The 24,317-nt window shown below is 39.8% G+C and overlaps 1 long non-coding RNA gene across 1 annotated transcript in view; it reads right to left on the reverse strand.

Annotated features, from left to right (window-relative positions):
- Positions 1-1,965: 1,965 nt before the first annotated feature.
- Positions 1,966-24,317, reverse strand: part of LOC141570063 (uncharacterized) — a 120,643-nt gene continuing 98,291 nt past the window's right edge. Inside the window, exons 3-4 of the long non-coding RNA XR_012493865.2 lie at positions 11,652-11,761; positions 1,966-8,942 (exon numbers count right to left, since the gene is read on the reverse strand). This is a non-coding gene — a long non-coding RNA (uncharacterized LOC141570063). The remainder of the gene's footprint in view (positions 8,943-11,651; positions 11,762-24,317) is intronic.

Consider the following 24,317-nt stretch of genomic DNA (forward strand, 5'->3'; position numbering starts at 1 on the left):
CACTCTCTATTTCTCTGTGCAGAGCCAAGTTTCTGTCCGATACAAGATTGCTTCTGTCTGAAGAAATTCCTTTAACATTTCTAAGAATGCAGGACTGCTTCATTTTCTCAGTTTTTGTTTGTTGGGAAAAGTATTTGTGCTTTATTTTTGAAAGATATTTTGACATCTTCGTTCTTTTGGTACATGAAAGATGTCACTCTGCTGTGTTCTGACTTGCATAGCTTCTGACAGGAAGACTGCTGTAATTCTTATCTTTGCTCCTCTGTTATATATCTTTTTTCTCTGACTGCCTTAGAGATTTTTCTTTCTACTTGGTTGTCAGTAGCTGGACCATAATGCATCTAGGTGCTGGTTTTGTTTTATTTGTGGAACAGCTGTGTCTTAGAGCAATGCTTTGCAAACTTTCATGTGCACGTGAATCTCCTTGTTAAAATACAGATTTGATTCAATAGGTCTGTGGTTCAGCTGAGTTTCTGCATTTCTAACAAGCTACCAGGTGAAGGCAACGTAGGCATTGTGTTAGAACACTGGTGGGATGGGGTGTGGGGGTGGGGGTGGGGGTGGGGGGGAGCAGAGCAATTTACCAGGCAGCAATTGCTGACATTTTTGTCTCTCAGTGGTCAAGTTCATCTCCTGGGGTGTTAATACTCCTCCACATGTATTCCTGCCCCTTCAGGCAGCCACTGAGGGAGCTCCGCCTCTTCGGGCCTGGGTGTGAAAGATGCTACCATAGCTGTGGAGGCAACAGAATCTGAGCGGCTGAAGCTACTCCTGGCATTAGAAATAAGAAAAGGGTGGTGACAGCCACAGGAATGAAACACGTCAAAAGTAGGGTAGACAGCATGGCCTAGAGGGGGAGGAGAAATGAATCTGCGTAATTGCCCAAACTGACTCCAGTCCCAAGGGAATTGCCCTTAACACCACCTGGAAGGGGCACAACACCTACTCCCATCCCACTGGCTAGAAGCTAGTCCCAGAGCCACAGTGCACTGCAGGGGAGACTGGAAAGTGCTGCCTTTAGCTGGGAAGCCTGGATACCGAGAGTCAACTCACAGTCTCTGTCACAACACGTGGAACTGGTCTTTATGACCCAGATCGTGCCCCAGATGCTCCAGCCAACGGTCAGATCTCAGAGGACACCAAGCCACTCGAGGCAAGAGATCCAGCTGTTCTAGGTATTGAAATTAGGGGATCCATGATCATTGTAAACTGAGTTGTATTAAAGTAGGGTTGCCAGGTTAGCAAATACAAATACAGGAGACCCAGTGAAATTTGAATTTCAGATAAGCAACAAAATAATGTCCAGGGTAAATATGTTTCAAATGTTGTATGGAACGTGATTATACCAAAATTTTTGTTCTTGTCGATTATTTGAAATTCAGCTTTAACTAAGTGTCCTGTATTTTATCTGGAAACCACATTTTTAGACGGATTATGAAAAAAGAAAAAGACCTATAAAGACACTGTCAGATAGCTTGATAGGGATATTTTCCTCTCCCATTAAAATCGCTTTTCTAGTCTATAAGAGATAATCAGTTATGACTAATGTAGGTTTAGTGCTCTTGTGGAAAGATATGCCAATTTGTCATGGTGACAGTTCTATTCATATTTCTTATAATTCAAAAATTATATTTAAGATAGTCTACTTATAAATACTAACCAAGGATCTTAACATGTAAAACCAGAATTTTAAGTTGTTTGCTTCCTGGAAAAATAAAGATATTGACCAAATATGCTCATGGAAAGCCTCCAGAAAACCAAAACACTCAAATCAGAAAAACAAGTCACTCATTTGGGGCTTGCAGCTAGATAGATAGATAGATAGATAGATAGATAGATAGATAGATAGATAGATATAAATTTAGGTCATTAAATACCATGCCACAGTTTATTTCATAATATAGAATTTTTTATTCATTAATAGCAATCAATTACCAAAATGACTCATACAGAAGGTTGGGTAATTTGGAATACAGTTGCCATCAAGGAAGATGGGAGCTCAAGAAAGAATAATCTCTCACACTGTGTTTTTAAGTATAGAAAGGGGGGAAAAATGACAAAAACACCCTGCAGACATAGTTAAGGCCTTGAAGAATTTCTTTGGGCCTGACAGGCAGCTTTTGCCTACAGTCACACATAATTTCAAGCAACTGCAGACCTCTCACTTAATCATTCAAAAAGCAATTTCAAAGTACCCTTAAGAAATTGGGGCCCATGGCATGGCATAATTCAGGTGCTATTTCTAACCCTGGTTGCTTTTTATATTTCTTTATTAACTATTTATTGATCACATACCATGTGTCAAGCATTGTGCTGTCATCAGAAGTCATTTCTCTTTGGACATCAGTCAATCATTTTGTCTTGTGACTATACCGGGCAACTCTGAACATGGTAGCAAGTCCTTGAAGAGGCCAATTGGATCTGTCAAATGTTTTATTTCTCATTCCTCTCACCCTACCCTAGGTGCCCCCCATGACTACCCCGTGTTTCTCTCTGGCTTCTCTTTAAAACACTGTGTCAGTCCACTGTCGCAGCACTAGCAACATCATGAACACATCTGGTTTGAGAGGCAGAGAAGAGTGGGACCAGCCCCACACGTTGGACAGGAGTGTCATGTTGCCCAAAAAAGATCACTCCGTGCAGCAATCAGTGGGGAGAAAATGACATTCCCAGCCTTCTACCTAATTACTTAAACACAAGACCTCCTTTTATTAGAAATCTAACCAGAAATTTTATCCTTAGCTGCTCATTGTCCTGAGTATAAGTGCTAATCAGAAAAGAGAGTCAGCATCCAACATTCATAAAACAAACCCATTTCCTTGCTGAGATGTGCTGCTGTGAGCAACAGGATCCACTCTGCTCTTGCAGAGAAATCTGTGAGCTTTGACGATCTCAAAAGACAACCCACTCAAAGTACAAATATATTTACCCAGGCCGCCAACTTCTTAACCCTATCACCACCATCTGGCCCCCAGTTGACAAGATTTCCTGAGAATGCCACTTCCGAGGTCTTTTAATGGGGTTAAGGCTAGGCACTAGCAAAATTTTAATCTTTTTTTATGGGATCCAAGTGGCATAGCTCACCATACAACATGTGGGAGACAGTAAGCATAGAGATTAGGAGTAGGGATGAAGAGGCCAGACTACTTGTGGTCATACCCCAGCTCAGTCAAGGTTATAGCTGTGTAATCTTGGGCAAAGTGACTTAACGTCTCCATGCCTCAGTTTCTTCATATGTTAAAAAGGGTGACCTATAAATTCAACAAAATCCCAATCAAAATCTCAACAGATATTTTTGTAGATATCAACAGATTCTAGAATTTACATGGAAAGGCAAAGAAATCAGAATAGCCAAGACAATTTGGGGGGAAATAAAAGTTGGAGGATTCATACAATCTGATTTCAAAACTGACCATAAACCACAATAATGAAGACAGTGTGGTATTGATGAAATGCTAAGACATACTGAGCACTGAAACACAATAGAGGGTTTAAAAATAGACCCACACAGATATAGTCAACTGATTAATTCCAAAGCTGAAAAGGCAATTCAGTGGAGAAGAAATAGTCTTTTAAACAAATGGTGTTTATACGTATAACAACTTCTATATGAAAAAAAAGAAACAAACTTGATCTTATCTCAAATTCTATGCCCAAATTATCTCAAAATGAATGATAAGTTTTAATGTAAACCTATAAAATGTCTAGAAGAAAATATAGCATAAAATGTTTGTTACTTTAGGATATTTCCAGTCAAGAAGGCAAAGTACATAAACACTGTGTTTGCCTCTTCTCATGCCCATAATTACAACTAAAACTCAAAATTACAACTAAACTATAGAACAACCATCATTGAGAATCGCTTGAAGTTTAGCTGAACTGAAGTTCTACAACTAAGGACATACAGAAGAAACCACCTCAAGATGGGTGGGAGGAGAAAAGATGTGAGACAAGGCTGGCCCAACACCCACATGTGACCATTACAAATCAGGACAGATATCTCAGCTGTGGAGGTTCCCCCTCCTCTAGAGAAGCAAGGGGTTCCAGCCCCACATGAGGCTCCCCAGCCTAAGGTTCCTGTGCCAGGGAGAGAAGTCCCCATAACTCTGGCTGTGAAAACAAGAGGGGATTGTGGCTGAGTGAGACAGAGGGTGGCTGCAGTCCCAGACATTCCTTTTAAAGGGCTCACACATGAACTTACTTGCTGACAGACTCACTCACTCTGAGCTCCAGTGCTGGGGCAGCAGCTCAAAAAGCACCAAGAACATACAGGGAGGAACTGAGTTGCCTGGCTTCAGGATGAGGACTGAAGGGGCAGCTTTCTCCCCAACAGAAGTGCTGGCAGAAACCAGTGTTTCCTTGTTGATTCCTCCCACCTCCTGGCATGCAGACGCAGGCTGCTGCCATATCTGAGGCTCCATCAACCTGGCTAACACCATTCATTCTTCGCACCCTAGGGATTTGCTGAAATGCCGCCCCACCCAACTTGCATGCCCACTCAAACCACTTCCAGTGGATTTTCTATACAAATATCCTATCTTGACTCATGCAGCAGACTTCCCTAAAATCTTTCAAAGGTTCACAAACCCTAAACAAAGAGCATTTGGCTTCAGCATGTCCTGTACCCCTTGCTAACAAGCCACAAGCCCAGCACTAGCCGCAGCTGATCTTGTTTCATGGTTTTGCTTTTCAAGGCACCTCCAAACCCAGCATGAGTGGCAGCCATCTGCAGATTTCTTTGTGGTTCATGCCAGGTGACCGTAGGAAGGGCACAGTCTATGGCTGAACTAATCCTGCAGCAGGGCACTTTCCAAGAGGCTGTCAGGGGCACAACTGGTGGCCAACTTCAGACCAAGCTGGAGCATCACTCAGCCACCTCCAAGGATGACACACCCAAAGGGCAGAGTGGGCAGGCACCAGAGCCCTGATAAAGTGAATCCTGCTCTGTAGAGCCAACCTCTGCACAACAACTCCTCCAGTTTAGTCCTTCCAGTCCTCACAACCATTCAGCCTGAGGGTCAATCCCTCCTACTAACGTGCAAACAGCAACCAAGGCTCAACTACAACAGGAGGGCACACACAACCCACACAAGGGAAACACCTGGAACAACCAGCTCAGGTGACCAGGAAGACGGCCCCACTGGGCCCCACAGGACACCTACTACATCAGGCCACTCTACTAAGACCAGAAGACACAGCAGCCCTACCTAACACATAGAAACAAACACAAGGGGGGAGCCAACATGGGGAGACAAAGAAACATGTCCCAAATCAGAACAAAGAACCAGAAAAAGAACTAAACAGAATGGAGACAAGCAATCTATCAGATATAGAGTTCAAAACACTAGATATAAGGATGCTCAGTGATCTCAGGCAGAACTTCAGCAAAGAGACAGGAAACGTAAAAGTGGAGATAGGAAACATGGAAAAGAACCAGTCAGAAACGAAGAATACAATAACTGAAATGGAGAATACATTAAAGGGAATTGACAGTAGATTAGATGAAACAGAGATTGAATCAGTGATTTAGAAGCCAAGGTAGCAGAAAACACCCAATCAGAATAACAAAAAGAAAAAAGAATCCAAAAAAAACGAAAACTTAAGGGGCCTATGGGAAAACATCAAGCATACCAACATTTATATCATAGGAGTACCAGACGGAGATGAGAAAGAGCAGGGAATTGAAAACTTATTTGAAGAAATAATGACAGAAAACTTTCCTAACCTGATGAAGGAAATAGACATACAAGCCCAGGTAGTACAGAGAGTTCCAAACAAGATGAACCCAAAGAGGTCCACACCAAGACACATCATAATTAAAATGCCAAAGGTTAAAGACAAATAGAGAATCTTAAAAGCAGCAAAAGAAAAGCAGGTAGTTACCTACAAGGGAGCTCCCATTAGACTGTCAGTTGATTTCTCAACAGAAACTTTGCAGGCCAGAAAGGATTGGCACAAAATATTCAAAGTGATAAAAAGCAAGTACCTACAACCAAGATTACTCTACACAGTGAAGCTATCATTTAGAATTGAAGGGAAGATAAAGAGCTTCTCAGATAACAAAAAGCTAAAGGAGCTCATAACCAGAAAGCAAGTATTATAAACAATCTTAGAGGGATTCTTTAAGACAAAATAAGTTAATTTAAAAAACATGAATAATAAAATGGCAATAACTACATATCAATCAAAAGTTACTTTAAATGTAAATGGATTAAATGCTCCAATCAAAAGGTCAGGTGGCTGACTGGATAAAAAAACAAGACCTTACATATGCTGCCTACAAGAGGCTCAGTTCAGATCAAAAGATACACACAGACTGAAAGTAAAGGGATGGAAAAAGTATTTCATAAAAAATGGAAACAGAAAAAACAACAACCGGGATATCAATGTTTATATCAGGCAAAGTAGACTTTAGTACAAAAGCCATAACAAGAGATAAAGAAAATCCCAGTAATCCCACTTTTGGATATTAATCCCAAGAAACCCAATATGCTATGTCAAGGGGATGTGTGCATCCATATGTTCATTGCAGCATTGCTTACAGTGTCCAAGATGTGGAGGCAGCCTTGGTATCTGTTAATGGCAGAATGGATAAAGAGGAGGCAGTGCATATACACAATGGAATATTGCTCGGCCATGGAAGGGAATGGGTCCTTGCCATCTCCAGCAGCATGGATGGACCTGGAGGGCATTGTGCTGAGTGGCGTATGTCAGAGAAAGACAGATTCAATGTGATTTTACTTATATGTGGAATCTAAAGAATAAAAGAAACAAAACAGAAACAAACTCATATATACAGAGAACATTTTGATATTGCCAGATGGGAGAGGCCTTAAGAGGATGGGTGACAAAGGGGAATGGATTGAGAAGTACAAATCGGTTGTTACAAAACAGTCATGAGGATGTAAAGTAAAGCATAGGGAATATAGTCATTAATATGGTAATAACTATGTATAGTGCCAGGTGGGTACTAGACTAGTCAGGGGGATCACTTTTTAAACTATATAAATGTCTAACCACTATGCTGTATACCTGAAGTTAATACAAAACAGTATTGAATGTCAACTATAATTGAAAATTCTAAAAGCAGGGCGGAGATGAAGGGGAATAAGAGATTCAAATTTTCAGGTATAAAACAAATAATTCATGGGGATATAATACAGAGTATAGGGAGTATAGTATGGTGGTGGCAGATGGTTGCTGGACTTACCGTGATACTCACTTCTTTAGGTCTAAATGCTGGATAACCATGGTGTGCCACTGAAACTAATATAATATTGTATGCTCGTTATGATTTTAATAAAAACCTTTTAAAAACTGTTTGTTACTTTAGGTTAGCTAAAGAGCTTTTGGCTTTGACACCAAAACATGTTTCAGAGAGAAAAAAGTTGATACATTGGACTTAAAAAAGGGGTTTGGGGATAATAATAGTACCTAACTCTGGATGTTTCTAAGGATTAAATAGCTTAATTTATATGGAGCACTTAGAATAGAGCATGTAGAACATAAACCATAGCAAGTTCTCAGAAAGCTGTAGTTACTAATATTTTCACTGTGCCATGTTTGCCTTCTGTAGGCATTTATTGAATACCTACTTTTTAGTTGAATATTCACTGTATTAGTTTCTTATTGTTGCTATAACAAATTACCACAAATGTAGTGGCTTATATGCACACAAATTTATTTTCTTTCATTTCTGGAAGCCAGATCTCTAAAATCAGTTTCACTGGGCTCAAACCAAGATGCTGGCACTGCTGGTTTCTTCTGGAGGTTTTAGGGGAGGATCTGTTTCCTTGCCTTTTGCAGCTTCTATAGCTGGATGCTTTGCATTCATTTAGCTTGTGGTCCTTTTCTTTACCTTCAAAGTTGGTGGTATATCATCTTCAAATCTGTCCCTGCTTCCATCATCACAATGCCTGATATCTGACTCTTCTGTAATCAAATCTCCGTCTGTCTCCCTCGTAGAAGGAACTTATGATTACATTTAGGACCCACCTAGATAGATAGTCCAGGATAGTCTCTCCCATCTCAAGGTCCTCAATTTAATAACATCTACAAAATGCTTTTGCCTTGTAATGTAACATTCACATGTCCTAGGGATTCAGACCCGAGTACCTTTGGGGGTCATTTTTCAGCCTACCACAGTCACTCTGTGCCAAATAGTTGGCTTAGCACTGTACAAAATGATTTCATTTCATCTGCATGGAAGCCCCCTGAAGAAGGTATTTTTAATTGCCACTGTTAAAATGAGAACACTGAGGCACACAGAGTTTAAGTCAGGTGTCCAATACGTGGCAAAGTCAGAACCTGAAACAAAAACCTTTGGATTTCAAAGCCTGTGGGGTCAAATATTACACTCTGCTTTATCTGTCTGCAATGTTTGGTGGAAGAAGAAGGTGAATCATAAAGAGATGTCGAAATTAGGGTACAGGACAAACTAAGAGAGCCCTGGGCAGCCTAACAACAGCCTTATGGGCAGGGAATATAGGATTGAGGACTATAGCAGCAAAGAAGACCTCTTGATGGACTTGACAGTGTTTTGCATGGACTGTCCCTGAACCTTGAGTTCAGGACTAGAGCGTGTTCACAGCAGTATCCCAAGTTCCTATCACAGGGCCTGGCATGTTGCGAGTGTCCAGTAGATATTTGATGAATGGACGAATGAATGAAATAGCATCCTAATTCCTTTCAGACTTGATGCTCAGTCTGTTGGTTTCCCTTCCACCTCCCCTCTCAAACATTGTCTCTTTGTTTTACCACTTCTCTCCTTGGGACTGGATCTTCATTCTCACTCTGCTGGGGAATTCTGCTCTTCGCTGTTGGAGAGATGCAGTTTGGAACAGACCTGCAAATAATCTCCATCGGTAGGTTGCTACTTCTCCTATTTCCTGTTCCAGAGTCAGGGCAGCACTGTTACCCAGAACAGCATCATTAACTTCATCCTATCATTTAAAATAAGAATAATCTGTTTAAGTATCTCAACAATGTGTTAAGTTAAATGAAAAGCTATAGACCAAAACAGAAGATAATAAAGAAACAAACTCACTACTGAGTTCAGAGACACGAGCTATAAGTGTTTGAAGAATAGTTTCATTAACTCCTCTCTCCATAATTTGTAACAGTGATCAAGCTTATACATCTGTCTCCTCATCCAAATCTCTGCTCAAAGTCACCTCCTGCTGGAAGCCCACCATGATTATTGTATTTTATTGAAAACAGGGTGCCGCACTCTCCCCATCGCTCTCTAGGCCACTCTCCTGTTTTATAATCCTCAGAGAACTTATCACTCCCTGAAAAAAAGAATCTCTTCAAAATCTAGGTGTTAATCTTCTTTATCTCCTCATTAGAATATAAACTCCATGAAAGCTAGTATATCTCTGTGTTAGAACCTATAATGGTAGCTGGCACCTAGAAGATAAACAGTCAATAAATGTTGCTCAATGGATACCCTGTTTGGGAGTTGAAAAATACAAGCTTCTCAAAGTCAGGGGCGGGGAGGAGAAACAAAAAGAGGGGTCCAGAAAGAGGCTCTCTTTATTTAACTTATTCTTTCTTCTCCCACTGAAGACCCACTGCTGCATATAAAGGAAGGCAGTCAGCAAATCAGAAGAGAAACAAAAGAAGCTTGTTTTTGGCTTTTATGCTGCCTGATAATTTCAGGGATTTTCTGGATAATTTTGACATTTCTGGATAATTTTGACATAAATTTCTGGATGTTTTGCCGTAGGCGCTGGCATTAGAAATTTAGCACCGTGTGAGATGTGGTTTCTCAGACTCATAATAAGATTGGCCTATAGAGGGCGCCGGTTCACTTCAAAAAACCTAAAACAAGTGCCTAAACTTTCACTGGGGCCTGGAAAGCATTTACAAAGTAAGCAGTTTACTAACAGCTAATGAAACATTTAAATGGGCCACGTTTTGTTTCAATACCAAAGTTTAAGAAAAAGACAAACAAACAAAAAAGCAATCTGTGAAAATGCCAGAAGCATTCCAAGACCTCCCCTGAGGAAAAGAGGTGGCTTCATTTTTGGAATGCAAAAAGAGAAGCCAGGCTGAGAAGCATCTAGAAGTATAGAATATGGTATATATAGAGAAGGACAATCCTAAGGCTGGGAGAAGTTGCAAGTCCTAGAGGAGAGGTCGGCAGGTCTCTGCCACATTCCACCCTGCCCTTCTTGCTGGGAAGTGGGGACTGGTGTGAGATGCCTGGAGACTGTACAAATGAGGGAGGACTCTCCTGACAGCTGTCGAACTCAGCACATCATTCTTGAAACTGACCCTGGGTTTCAGTGTTCTGCAAGGACTGAGGGGAGCAAGAATTGCTTGAGAGTTTTGACATATGTAGTTGGGAACCACAAGGGAACCTGATAGGAGAGAAAAGCCTCTTCGGGTTTGGATCTGCAAAGAACTCTTCAGGAGAGGAAATGGAATCTACTAGGGAGTTCTCGGTAAAAACTTGTGAGACCTCTAGGATGAGCAACAGTTGGGGCAGCTTTGATAGTCCAGAGCTAACCTCGAGGCAGAGAGATTCATAATCCTGCATATTCCAGTGATCAGATGTGAATGTTCAAGGAAAAGTTAGACTTAAAATTCCATGAAATTTGTGACACATTTTATTATATACGATGCTTTCGATTGATGACTGCCCTTGCTTTTGTCAGTTCAAGGTGAATTAGTCACTTTGATGTTCAATGGCTAAACTGTAAACCACGTCACTAAAGGGCAAGGCATGAGTTTGCAAAAACAGCCACCCCCCTCAATTTAATCGTAAAGCCAACTGAATCAGTTTTTTGGCACAGTGTGGGGAAAAACATTTATTTTGCAACAAACTGTCTCATTGATTAAATGATTCATTTGGAAGACACAACCACAGTCTAGGATTTTAATCTTAAGAAGAAAAAGTTTACCTTTCAAACACATTTTCAAGATTCTGAAGTCAGCTCTTTTCCCCTAAGGATTTGCTTCCTCAGATGTACTTTTTTTGTTGTTGTTGTTACTTTTAACCATTAGCCACTTATTCAAAGTGGAAGATCTATTCAAATCTTTTTAAATGATTAAAAGTCAATGTTAGTTCAGAAGTCTAAATATCAGCAAGTAAGGAGGGAGAAGGAACAATTATCTCAGTCTTATTGGAGGCCACTTTACACCGTATCTTACTTTGACCTCAAAACAACTAAAGGAGGGAAGTATTGTTAGTTCCAAGCCATAATCAAGGTCAACAGTTTAAGGCCACAGGCTGTACAGCTAATGTAAATGAGGACTTGTTGCCCTGTGGGGGGATGCAAACAATGTTTCCAGGGTCCTATTTTCCAAGAGAAGCTAGGAGATTTATATGAAGTTGACCAATTTTTAAAAAATAGTGGTGACTAATTAAAAGAAATGTTTTCAATGTTGTATGGACCAAATGAAGGAACTCTGGGGCTGAACCCAGCTGAGGGACTGCCATTTAGCAAAGGGGTGAAAATAAGGCTCAGGAAGATGACATCACCGTCCTCCACAGCTGTGGACACGCAGATGGGCACGTGCTTCCCACAGCCCCGGATTTCGTGACTCCACCATTGTTAGATACTGACACACACTGCTGATGGGTTACATCTACGAAGTCCTTTTAATGTGCACCAACATAGCAAACTCCTTTTTGAAAATCCTACCGTGATTCAACTCAGTATGAGGAAGCAAAGTCAGGTAAACGTGGATTTCTGAAGAGAATGAAACTCGGGGCTGGGCCTCCTCTGAGGTATCCTTGCTCTGCCTGTAATAACTGTCAAATAAAAAACAAATCCACATTTAGTAAAGACGTGCTTATTGGAAAGGATTATTGCAAGGAGAAAGAAAGGGCCTATTGTAAGGGGGAGAAAGCTCTGACCAGTAAAGTCTGCAAGGGTCTCAAGAGTTAGTCAAAAAGTGTTTTGCAGGGAGAAGAGTAAACAAGAGCTGGGTGTGGGGAAATAGGATACAAGGGTGGCACAATGGGAGAGTGGATCAGAGAATGTTTCACCCTGAGCCCGGCCGATTTTGAGGATTGACCCTCAAGGAGGGGCTGTATGCTGGTTCTTGCTGAGAGTGGGCCAAAGTTCAGGGGCCAGGAGTAAGGCGAGAAGCTTAACCAAAGTTTGGTTGACAAACACTTCATTCTGATTGATCAGTGGGGACAAGTAGTCCAAATTAGTCATTTATGAGGCAAAGAGTGGGAATTTGAAGGGTCTGTGTCTGGCCTTGTCATAGGTAAGTACGGGAGCCTTCATGAGTCTCGTGTAAGTCATAGAGGGAGGGGCAATTTCTGGCAGTAATATTCTAGGATACAAAAGGGTGAGGGTCTTTCTTAACCTGAAGGTAAAATTCAACATTGTCCAAACATAAAGCACAAGATGGACAAAGGCTGAGAGTGGGATCAGGATTGTTGTCCAGGACCAAACTAGTCAAGTCCAAGGTCAACATTCTCCACAGGAAATAGGGAAGGAAAGAAGCTAGGAAGCTCCTGGTTTTCTGAGGAGAGGGACAAGGTGTTGTAGAGACAGGCCGCTCACTGAGACTGCCATGTTTGCTGAAGGCAGCACTGTAAGGAGGGAGCAGGTACAGAGCTGGCAGAACACAGGTGTGGTGGTCTCTGGTCCCCAAAGACCCTGGAAATGATTGGACGCTACTTGAGGATGGAGGATCTAAGAAAAAAATATGGGACTAAAAGATCCATTGGGTTTCACTCACAGCCATTCCCAGGGCAATCCTGAGTCACCAGGAATCAGCTGATGAGGGCTTGTGTGAAATAGTACTTTTTCTTTTAACTACCATTATTTTGCCCCCTCACTCTATGTCAGGTTGATGAGACCTGGGAGATAATGATTGTTACATTATGTTTGTATAAATGGTCACATTCTTTGTATGGAGCCTGGCCACCAGGGAATGCTCTTAAGTTACCTTTTCATTTCATCAGACCCTCCTTCTGTTTAGCTTGATCTCATCCCTACCATTCAACTCAGGATTTATTATCCTTGTTCTACATTCTAAAGAATTGAGGGCTGTCTTTGAAGTGGACATGAGAAGTGTCACCCCAAAGAGATTATTCATACATCATTGAAAGTTTAAAACAACAAACACAACAACAAAAATGCTGTCCCTTGTTCTGAGCATCCCAGGAGGTCTTCCCATTGTTTAAATCAGTTTTGAGTTTAAATTGCTTTCATTCTAGTAAATTAGCTAACATCTGCTATCCACCTGTCAATGAAGACCTCTCCATTAAAAACTGAATCCACCCTCAACTTGAGTCCAGGACAGCACTGTCTCATAGCAGTATCATGCAAACCACATGCCATTTTAAATGTTGTAATAGCCACAATGGAAAAAAAAAAAGTAGAAAGAGACAAATAAAATTAATCTAATAATATATTTCATTTAATATATCAAAAATAGTATCCGTTCAGGAGGTGATCAAGATAAAAAATTATTAAGGAGATATTTTATATTCTATTGTCTTCATACTGAGTCTTCAAAATCTGGTGTGTATTTGACACTTACGGCACATCTCAATTCAGGCTTGCTACTGAAGGGGATCAAGATAGGCCTCCCCAAAACTTGCCACTTTGGCATATAGATTATTTTGAATGGGAGGCAACTGAGAATCAACAGATGCAAAAAGATTTCTCTGACATTCTCTTTTCTGACTAAAAGCAAGGCATACCTTTGCTGTTGTGAAGATGCCCCCTTCCCTGTAGGAAGAAGGGAAGACCAACTCCTATCACTGGAGATTCAGACATGACTTGGCATCAACAGACCTTACTAAGAAAACCCTTGTCTTCCATTAGTTCCCCCAGATATTTTCTAGTCATTTCCCTATGATTTATCATTCCTTCAAATCCAAATCCCTTTTGCTTTGTTAAAATGGTATATAAGCCCCCAAGTCTGCTTCTTTCCATTTCAGTTCCTTTTCTGTGAACTCCTATGCACATAAATAGTAATAAATATTGTGTACTTTTTCTCTTGTTAACCTGTCTTTTGTTAGTTTATTTTGCAGGTCCCCAGTTACTGAACCTAAGAGGATAGAGGAAAACTTTTTCCTTCCCGATACTACCTTTCAAGTGCTCAATAGCCACATATGACTAATGGCTACAGTATTGAACAGAACAGGTTTAGGAGAATACTATGTAGTATTGTTCTAATCTGCATATCATTTATAATCTATAATCTTATATAAAAACTATTTTTATCAGTACTTTTCATAGTTGCAGAAATTCAAGAACAATTTTATATTTTAGCACCTTGTAGGAATTAATAGCTTAATTGAGGTTATAATATCTCAGTTTTACAATCTTGAAAGTTCCAGAACATGAGAAAAAGGTCCATTCTTTCCCAAATTCCTTCGTACTTTGGTCCTAAAAAAAAACTGTTACTAACAGCTTTCCAAAGTAAAACAAAAAAAGTCAATGTTAATTCAAAAATTGTATGTAGTTTTAATTTAAAAACAAACTAAATTAAACTAAATCAAAGTAAGGCTCAGATTTGTACCTTGCTGGGATTTTCTGTTATATAATCAATGGTGGTTTTTATTAGGTTGTTGCAAAAGTAATTGTGGTTTAAAAGGTTAAAAATAATGGCAAAACCCGCAATTACTTTTGCACCAACCTAATAGTACTGCTTTTATTCTGGATTTGGGTGGGGAAACTCTTCAGAGCCCAAACAAAATAACGACATGGTCTGAAGTTAATTAAAAGTATAAATCATTACGTTATTAAAAAAATAGGATATGCCATTCAATGACTTTAATGATTTCAGATCTTTGAAACAACAAATGGATTTGATTAAAGTGTAATTTGATTTATTAAAATCTACTTGAGGATGTATGCTTTGGCCCTGCTATCATTTCTCTAAAAGTAAAAAATATGCCTTTCTCCCTTTGTATATTTTTTGGCTTCATTTAAAATTTATACAAGTGTTCAACATCTAAAATCTAAGATTAGGATTAGGTGTAGAATCACTGTTATTTTATTCTTCCCACCGCAACACGTCAGATATAAAAGATGAATTGCAGACCTTTTGTCCTACTTTCCTCACATGTTATTCTGTGCTGCAGTGCTTGTCTACTTCTCTGAATGAAGACTCATGCTATGACAGTTAAATGAAAATAATAATCTTTTCTCTCGAGCTTATCTTTACCTCAAAGTATTTTTTTTTTAATTGTATACTTTCTGGCAAAGGAGAAGATGAAAATTCACCATTAACAGGCCTAGTTGGGTTTATAGTGATATCAGTTAAATATTTGATGAATAATTGACTGTATGAGTGAGAAGATGAATAAATATAGCCATATACCAGGATGTAACAAATGACCAGGAAACTGGTGTTAGAATCAATGCCCTGTTCTGAGAAGGCTCTGAGTGTCTGTCATCCACAGTTCTTGTCCAGTCTTCCAGGAATACTTCATAATGACTTTTCTCTAGAAGTTTGTACAAAAGTAAATCTGCAAAAGGTTATGACTGTTTGGAGCTGATAGCACAATTTCTCAAAGGACCTGAAGGCCTGATAAGATCTTGTGCAACTCTGTACTCTTTATACCCTACCATAACACAAACACAACATCCTTAGCAAGCTGCCGCTCAGTTTAGCTGTTACCTGAACTATTCACCTAAAACACTGGAACCATCAAGAAAATAAGAGAGCATTTGAAATCGTGCTTCTTGGTATAGTTGTCAGTTTCAAATAAACTCTTATAAAAATTCAAAAAAAAAAAAAGAAACAAAACAGAAAGAAAGAAACGAAGTATATCCTTTGAGTCACTCTACTAACAATAAAAGTCAACCAGAGAGAGATCCAAATGGCAGAGTAGATAAACACTGTGCCTGCATCCTTCCATGAACACATCAAAATTACAACTAAATGATAGAACAATTAACCTGGAGAACCATCTGAAGTCTAGTCGGACAGAAGTCCTATAACTAAAAATATAAAGAAGCCACGTCAAGACTAGTAGGAAGGGTGGAGACGCGGAACGGGCCCCAAATCTCCCTGTGGCAGTTGAGAATCAGAAGGGATATCTCGGCTGCAAAGGTTCCCCCCAGAGGAGCAAGGGACCGCAGCCCCCCACACCAGGCTCCACAGCCCAGAGTACTGGTGTCAGGAAGAAGAACCCCCATAACACCTGGCTGTGAAAAACAGTGGGGAATGCAGACCATTTGGGTGGGACGGAAGGCTGCAGGAAACCCAGATGTCCTCTTAAAAGGCCCAAGCACAGACTCACTCACTAGCAGGCACTCACCTTGGACTCTGATGGAGGGATGGTGACTCGGGAGGCCTTGGAGACATATGGAGGGCAACTGAGGTGTGTGGCTGCAGGGAAAGGACTAGAGGACAGTCGGCATTTTCCCTGTGAAGGGTCCTTCTCCCATGCAGCCAGCAGGTGGGCGCCATCTTTCTTGTGTTGAGCCCTCCCCCTACACTTTCAGCCACATCTGAATCTGATTGGCCTGGTGAGCTCTGCTGCTCTGCCCTGCTGACTCACTGAGACCCTGCCCCACCCAACTCGCACACTGCTGGAGTCACTTTCTCAGTGATCAGCCAACTCCTCCCGCATTGCACTTTTTCTTGGAAAACTATGGGAGTCCACAGGCCCCAACCAGGCAGTGACTGGGCTTGGTGTACTCTGAGACTTTTGCTGAGTCACTCCAGGCTCAGCATTGGTACCAAACCAGAGTCTACATTAACCTGGGGACCACCACTCTTCCTATTCTACTGACTCCTTGAGACCCTTCCTCACCCAACGCGTATACTGCGCGAGGCTTTATCAGCAGCTAAAACTTAAGGGAGCTGGCAGGTAGCAGCAGGTTTCTGGGTGTCCTAGAGGGTACTGTGCTAAGTGGATATCAGATAGAAAAAGACAGATGCAATGTGATTTCGCTTATATGTCGAATCTAAGAACAAAATTAACAAACAAAACAAAAACAAACTCATAGATACAGAGAACATTTTGATGGTTGACAGATGGGAGGGGGTTAGGGGGTGTGGGTGAAAGAAGGGGAAGGGATTAAGAAGTACAAATTGTTTGTTACATAGTAGTTATGAGTATTATGGTATAGTTATGAGTATTATGGTATAAGGGATATAGTCAATAATATCATAACTATGTATGTTGTCAGATGGGTACTAGATTTGTTGCGGTGATAGATGGGAGGGGTTAGAAGGCAGGGAGAAAAAGGTGAAGGGATTAAGAAGCACAAATTGGTATTTACAAAATAGTCATGGGGATGTAAAGTAAAGCACAGAGAATATAGTCAATGAGATGGTAATAACTGTGTATAGTGCAAGATGGGCACTAGACTAGTGGGGGGATAGCTTCTTAAATTATATAAATGTCTAACCATATGCTGTACACCTGAAATTAATACAAAATGATATTGAATGTCAACTGTAATTTATAAATTCAAAAAATCGAGGGGAAGAGTAGGGGAATAAGAGATCAGTCCAAATTTCCAGGTTTAAAACAAATAAGTCATGGGGATATAATGTCAATAGCATGGGGAATATAGTCAGTAGTATTGTGATAACATAGTACAATGTCAGATGGTTGTTGGACTTCTCATGGTGATCACTTCTTTGGGTATATAAATGTTGAATAACTACAGCATACCCCTGAAACTAATATAATATTGTATGTTAGCTATGTTTTTAATAAAAACTTTCTAAAAGAAGAAAATTTAAAAAATAAATGCCACCCCATCCATCCTCCTAAAAAATAAAATAAAAATAAATAAAAATCAACCACACTGTGATAATTCCAGCTTTTTTTTCATTCTGGCTCTATCTCAGTGGTTTTAACCTACAGCCTAGAAACCCCTACTCAGACCATGGCTTTGAAACCATGGCTGTGAACTTTCAGAAATAATGTGCTGCTTTTTCTTTTCTTTCTTTTTCTTTTTTTTTTTTTCCTTTTTTTCTCACTTCTCTGCAAAGAGCTTCCAGTGGATTCTCGAAAGATTAAGAACCCTTGCTCAAAGCAGACACTCATAAACTGGAAACAGAAGAGTTATAATCAGTCATCAGAGAAGAACCCACAGATGCATGACATCCAAGGGCCTTTCTCAGCTGTTTTACATCAAGAGAATAGACAATCTTGGTCTGGCATGTTGCACATAGGGAATGGGGTGTCTTTGGAGGGGAGGCCTCAGGCTACTCCATGGCCAACTGTAAACCACACAGGCTTTAGTCATCAGAAGTTGTAGCTAGAGAGAAAAGATCTGGTAGGAGCAGTGTAGCAAATGGTTGTGCCTGGGCCTTCTGTGCCACACCTACATAGAGAGGGTAAGAGAAGTTACCAGCATCATCTTTTGATTCAGAGAGCAAAGAGGAGCTTGACCGACCAAAGGTAACTGCTCTGTCATGCCATGGAAACAGCTGCATGTGAAGGGTGGGTTAAGACATTCATCTCTATAGATCAGTTTCAGAGTTTATCTACATTACTAAACAAACAAAGAAAAATGGGAAAAAGCGACAGTTGTATTTTCCTTTATTTCAAGTACTTATCAAGATCACAAACAGGAGCAATTTGTCTTCCTGAGAAGTTTTATGTGTCTGCCTTGGCCCATGTTCTTTTGATTAAAAAGGCAGAGCATGAGAACAAATGATTTTTTCAGTAAAACTAAGTTCAGTTGCAGTTTTATTCTTATAATTTAATTAACATAAAAGGCCACATGCTTTATTCTACATTATCTAATAAAAGAGTGTTAAAGGGTAAATTATAATAGTATATAATTTATTCCAGGAATATGAGGATGGTTGAAAGACAGAAATTATAGCAATGTAATTCATGTTAATGGACCAAAGGACAAAAATCATACATTTTTCTCTTATATAGGCAGAAAATTATGTTTAAATCAATTGTGAACTTTTGAAAAAGTTGTTTAGAAAACGAGGAATAGAGAAAAACTTCCACAACCTGACCAGTATATCCACTAAATCTCAGCAGCAAATATAATATTTACTGAAGAAATATTAGAAACATTTTCTTTAACTTAAGGTTGAGAATAAAACCAGGATGTCTTTATTCTCCCCCTTAGTTTCCATGTGATATTGAAAGTCTTGGCCAATAAATAAATCGTGAGAAAGGGAGAAGTATAAAGATGGGAAGGGAAGAGAGTCAAGAGGCTCTGTTGTCATTATTTACAGATGATACACCAAGGGTGACAAAAAAAAAAGGAAAACAAGTGGACAGTTTGGTCAACATTGCTCAAGCAGTAGTTCGCCGTAATCAGAAGTGTCTGGACGCTGATGGTAACCACTTTGAGCACCTCATAACTGCAGAAGTCAAACGTGACTTGTATTCACCTTTTGTTATTGGTATATATTGAGTATTACAATTTTAATAGTTTTTTTCTTTCTTAAAACGTGTACACATTATTTTGGAACCCTCTGTATATATTCACAGAAAACTCAAAAGAGATTCGACAGGAAAACTATTTAGAATTGTTAATGGAGTTCAGCAAAGGGTCTGACTGTAGAGCCAGTCCTCTGTATCCCTGGGTTCTGCTTTCACAGATTCTACCAACCTTTGACTGACAATATTTGAAACAAATGTTACGTTGTTGCTGATGTGTACTATATACTTAGGCCTATGATGGTTGCTTCTGCACTGAACATGTACAAACCTTTTTTTTTCCTTGTCATTATTCCCTAAACAATACAATATAACAACTACTTACATATCATTTATATTGTATTAGGTATTATAAGTAATCTAGAGATAATTTAAAGTATACAGGAGGATGTGTTTGGGTTACATGCAAATACTATGCCATGTTATGTAAGGGACTTGAGCATCCAATGATTTTGGTATCTGCGGGGCATCCTGGAACCAGTCTCCTGTGGGTACCGAGGGATGACTGTTATTAACCTAGGAATTAACATAACACATAAAATCTCAGACAAATCTTTCAAATTCTACTAAAGTAGTATTTTTTCCAACTTTAATATACATACAGATCACCTGGGGATCTTGTTTAAAAAGTAGATTCTGATTCAGTAGTTTTGGGGTGGTGCTTAAGAGCTCACATTTCAAAACCTCCCAGGCAAGGCTCATGCAGCTGATTCATGGACCACACTTCAGTTGCACAGTACTGAAGCAGTTGAAAAATAAATGAAAATATAAGGCATGCTCATGTGGAGAAACCAAACATTGTAAAGATTCTAATTCTGTCCAAAGCAATCTATGATTTTAATACATTTCCTACCAAAATTACAGTAAAATTTGGGGGTAAGAGAGCATTCATTCAATTTACATAACAAAAAAATTAATGTTTTTTTTTTCTTTGTTTTTATTTTTAGGGAAAAAAAGAACAAAGTAGGGAGAGGGGAATTCACCTACCATATATTAAGACATATTATAAAACCAAGGTAATTAAAAGCAACAATTTGATAGTGGCACTGGAATAGACAATGAAACAACGGAATGAATAGAGTCCAAAAACAGACCCCAGGATCTCGAGCTATAAAAAAGGTGGCATCACACACAAAACCAAAGACCTGCAATGGTCTATGTTTCTGGTTGGAACTGAGCTGGGCTTCTGATCCAGAGCCAAAAAACAGAGGAGGGACAAATCCCTTTCAGCAGGTTGGTTCCCCACGTGAGCACACAAGATTTACCAATTCCCTCCTTCAATTACTTTCTTTTGGCCTTGTAATTCATGGAAATTTCTCCAAAACCCTCACAACAGGCCAGTCCCTATACTGTATATGGTCCTGGTATACCATACTGTGAGTTTTCAAAAATACTTTTTTTGTCTTTATAAGTATTTTATTATGAAGTTGGAAAAAGCCACATTAGGAGCTGCTTACCAGATGCAGGTTTAACTACACTCAACTTTTTGATGATTAAGTCTGACACATTAGTACTTTTTTCAACTTTCTGTTGTTCACAAATGTGATTTTCGTATCTTCATTGTTTTTATTCAAGTTCATGATAAAAAATATTTGAGGTCAGGGTTATAGACAAAAGTCTCAGACAAATAATTAAGAGATTTTCCCACAAAGCTGTTATGGATCCATTGATTAACCAACAATGTTTGGGTAAGACACTTTCTGATTCCCACCCATTGCATCTCTATTCTCTTTGGAGCGGAGGCCACTTGACTTCCATCTGTGGGCTTGGCCTCCCTGTTATGTCTCGAGCAATCCTAGGAATTTGAAAACCTCCAGAACAAACTGTAGAACTCAGCACTGGGTCATATTTCCTCCTGGTATAGAACTGGACCTCATCCAAAGTGCAACAACTAGGCTTCTGCCATGTGGCCGATTCTTAAATTACTGCCTCGATGGCCTGCTTTTTAATCCCTTTTGTTCTATGGTTGGAGCATTTTTAAAAAGTAGTTAAACTTGGGGTCTATTTCCCCTAAATCCCCATACGAGAATTCCCCTCACCCCCAACTCCAATATAAAATGGAAGCCTATAACCTATTAATGTTTCTGTGGTGCCAACTCTGACCTGCCTAAGTTTCCAATTATCATTTGCACCTAATTCCCAATACACTCTCCATCTTTCAGTATGCCCCACCATTTGTATTGGACCCTTGTCACCATCTTTCATGCTGATTGCTTGCCTTTACCATCACCTATCTGTTATCTGACATAAGTACCTTCAAAATACCATGACCTGCCAATTAGCCAGTCTTGTCTTCCTACATCTTCTCCCTTATAGTTACCCATCTTGTTGACCAAAATATTACCAGGAATTTTATCTGATGTTTGATGAAATCAAATATTTCATGTCCACAACTTTCTCTGACATGTAATCTACTAATTCTATACAAAAAAAATAATTTTAGTTTGGCACAGTTGGTGTTAGAGAATCCAAAGAAGAGACTACTGTTTACTTTTTCTTTCTCTAGATACTTGCAAATAAATATTATTCCATATTCTGAAATGACTTTTATCTGGATATAGAGATTTGAATGTCAGTCTACAGCAAAATTCTGGACAAAAAGCCATCAATTTATAGGAACCAATATAAGTAATAAGGAATATTTACTACCTCATATAAGAAGAAATCCTGGGGTGGGTTGGTTCCAGGTTGGTTGACTGAACAAATGAATGATAGTCTCAAAGACCCAGGTTCTTTCCGTATCCCTGCCCTGCCATCCTTACCATATGGCCTGTCCACATCTGACCCCCTTCGTGGAGGCAAGGGAGCTCCCACAGCTCCAAGTATCATGTCAAGCCAAAATAAGGATGGTTTTGGTTTTTGGTTGCTTTTGTTTTTGTAACTCTTCTTTGTAAGCCTTTCCCAGAAGCTTCCTCTAGCTGACCTCTCATTACATTTTATTGCACAGAACTGGGTCAGCTGCCTCTCCCAAACCAATCACTAGCAAGCTCAGACTGATCAGAATTTAATCCTGAGACACATAGAGAAGGGATGGGCAATCCCTCAAATGGCCTCTTTACCAGATAGGAGAAAAGGAGCAAATGCTCTTGGCTAGGCAACCATACTCTCTGCGCCAGACAGAAACCCTCCCTAATTTGGAGGGCAGGCATATCTGAAGACAGTTACTGATGAAGACCTATTAAAATAGCATGGATTTTTATCTGTTCAAAATAGTTTAAAGCAGGACTGTGTCCAAAAGAAAGGGTAGATTAAGTTATCTCCAACATTCCCTGCCAGCTGTTTAATGCTGTGACTCTGCTCTCATTGTTTTCACTGGGGAAACTGCTTGCCATTTGGAATTGTTCACATCAGCAATGTCTGTGCTGCCAGTAAAAATGCAGAGTTGCTGATCTGTGAGCATTTCCCCTATTAGCACATTTATGGAAAACTGATCCCAGGGATCCTACGTCTGAACCCACTGTCTGAACAGTTTTCTGAATGCCTTACGTCATCAGCACTGGCAGCTTTCCGGGAAGTGAACAAACGATAATGAAACCATGGACGTAGAATGTGGGGTTGGGCAAAGCAAAGCAGGTTTCGCTAACTGGTTTTTCCCGGCTGACATTCCTTTTCATTTATTGTGGGCTGAAAGTAGGAGTTTGTATGAAATAAGGCAACAAATGAAACGTGAATGTTAATGCTATAATGGAAGGAAACCCATGGAAGAGTAGACCTGAGCGCAGAGATATTACTGTGCCAACATGGTGAGCTACTCAAACGAAATACAATCCATATGACCTCCACCTGAGCAACGCAGGTCCTTCCAGAGCCAACTGGGGGAGAGAGGGTAACTGGGTGAAGAAGAAAGTTATTTTGGTGGCAGTCAAGTATAATTACTTGTAGATCCATAAATTATCAGCCAAAGTTCTCTCTTCCCTGGCAGTAAGAATAGAGAGGAATGGCTGAATGCAATTGACACTGCAAGTGACACTGAGTCCAGTTACTAGAATCAGTAACTGATGGGATTTGGGGAGCAAGAAAAAAGACTTGATGGGCTTTCTCACTGGGAGATTTTGCTGATATTGTTGAGCAATTAATACACGATGGATACTATGCTAAGCACTTAATGTAATTACTATGTCTCTTACTTCTCCCAACAGTTCTGTTGAGTAAGTTCTATTATTATCATGTTTCCCCAAAAATAAGACCTAGCCGGACAATCAGCTCTAATGCATCGTTTAGAGCAAAAATTAATATAAGACCCGGTCTTATTTTACTATAATATAAGACCGGGTCTTATACAATATAATTTAATATAATATAATATAATATAATATAATATAATATAATACTGGGTCTTATATTAATTTTTGCTCCAAAAGATGCATTAGAGCTGATGGTCCAGCTAGATCTTATTTTCGGGGGGAAATGGTATTTCCATTTTACAACTAAAGAGGCTTCATGGGCTTAACTTAGGAAATGGCAAAGATGAGATAAAAATCTAGATTCCAGTTTTTAATTCATTGCTACTCCCTGCCTTTCTGAGTGGGGCGGAGGAAAATGAGGAGGTTGTCCATTTAGACATACTGAGCTTTAAGTGCTGGCAGGACATTGGACTAAAGCTGTCCAGAGGGCTATAGGAAATATAAAACTAAGTTTAAGGGAAAGATTTAGGATGGAGGATGGATTTGGCAGTCATTTGCTGACAAGTTAAAGTCATGAGCTTGCCCTGAGGTCTACTAGTTCAGTTTTACTGTGCACGTGTTTTTATGCACCTCAAGCACCAGGAATTAAAAGAAAAACTGACCAGTAAGCTTGTCTTACTAGCCCACCAACTGCCTATGTGACTTCAGGCAATCACTTAACTACTCTGAGCTTCTGTAAAATGAAGTATTTTCCAGCTCTGAAATTCTAGACAAATGAGAGCCTGGACTAAGGCTGTTGCAGTGAGAGAGAGAGAAAAAAAAGGTAAATGCAAGTT

This window comes from Rhinolophus sinicus, chromosome 1 (genome assembly GCF_057876585.1).
Source record: "Rhinolophus sinicus isolate RSI-liver-muscle chromosome 1, RSI-T2T, whole genome shotgun sequence".
Lineage (NCBI taxonomy): Eukaryota > Metazoa > Chordata > Mammalia > Chiroptera > Rhinolophidae > Rhinolophus > Rhinolophus sinicus.